Raw genomic sequence first — 1,499 nt, forward strand, 5'->3', positions numbered from 1 at the left:
AGTTTTATGTAAACTTTAACATATTTTAAATATTTTTTTAAATCTCTCATCCTTAACAATCCCTTATTATCCTCCGAGGTGTCTGAAAAGAAGATGGCCATGGTACCTTCTAATTTAAATTAATGCTTGAAATACCACCAACGGGTGGTTTCTTCCCAAGATTTCTAAGTTTAAATGAAACAGTCCACAGATTTACTTATTTTATTTATTATTTATACAGTTGTAAATTACATTAAATAAAAAAAAAAATAATAATTTTTAGCCATACCTAAGTTTACTTTTTTTTCATGTATTCACGAAACGTTGGTTCATAATGAATAGTTTATTTATTCTTGCAGTTATTTTGGCCGCACACTTCCTTCTTCCTTTAATATATTACACACGGTTATTCGACAATGGTCCAAATACATTTTCACTTTTTTTTTTTTTTTGTACAATTTTTCCCTAAATTAATAGAATTCAAATCGACACAAAATGAGATCAATGACTTGAAATTTACTTACAGATCAAATGAAGCATGAAGATAAAAAAAGGGGAATAAATCAAAATTTGATATTTTTTTGGGGTACCGAAAAATATCTAAAATCCAGGGATCTATTCTCCTTAAAGTTTGGGTTAAATCGCAAAGAAGTATGAATCCTTAAATTATGCATAATTTTGGTTTTCCTAAAACATTTCTTATACGGACTCACCTCTTTCATGTTGTGTTTCGTGTTCCATGCACCACATTTAGTCAGTTTAGTGATATTGTTGAATCTAAACTTTAATTAATGTTAGGAGCTACCTATATTCATCAATAACCTTCCAAGCTATGACAGTTTCAGCCTTTGAGTCGACGAATGTCGAAGGGGACCTTATTTCCACATGAATACATTCTTATCCGACTGTGCATTAGAGACCCGTTTGGAGTAGATGGCCTTAGGAGTATCGATAGGATCTTGAGTAAATATCAATATTTCAGAGGTAAGATAAATCGTAATTCTCGTATAATAATTATTAATAAGTACTTGAATATCTAAGACTGTGCCTTGCTTGACTACTAAAATTTTTTATTTTATTACAAAATTAAGTATTTATCACAATGACAAGAGGCCTAACAATGAAAATATAAGAAAAAATATTTCGAAAAATTAGATTAATTTATATAATACCTAATATTAATACCTCAGAATGTTAATAATTCAATTCTAGTTTAAATATTAATAAATGTATTATGTAATATACAATTGTAAATTTCAATAAAGTTATTAAAAAAAATATTAATAATAAATTACACGGAATTATTATGACGTCTATTTGACTTATTATTAATACTATCTAAAAAATCGAAAATATATACATCTAATATTTTTGAGGGTTTAGAAAGTATAATAAAATTTAAAATTTTAAAGGACACGTTATATTATTATAAAAAAAAACCAACTATAACTAAAATATTTTTGCTCTGAGAAACAAACACATTAGCCTAATATATAGATTGAATCTAAAAGTTGTAAGTT

Source organism: Halyomorpha halys, unplaced genomic scaffold (genome assembly GCF_000696795.3).
Source record: "Halyomorpha halys isolate HHAL.00 unplaced genomic scaffold, Hhal_1.1 Scaffold336.1, whole genome shotgun sequence".
NCBI classification, from domain to species: Eukaryota; Metazoa; Arthropoda; class Insecta; order Hemiptera; family Pentatomidae; genus Halyomorpha; species Halyomorpha halys.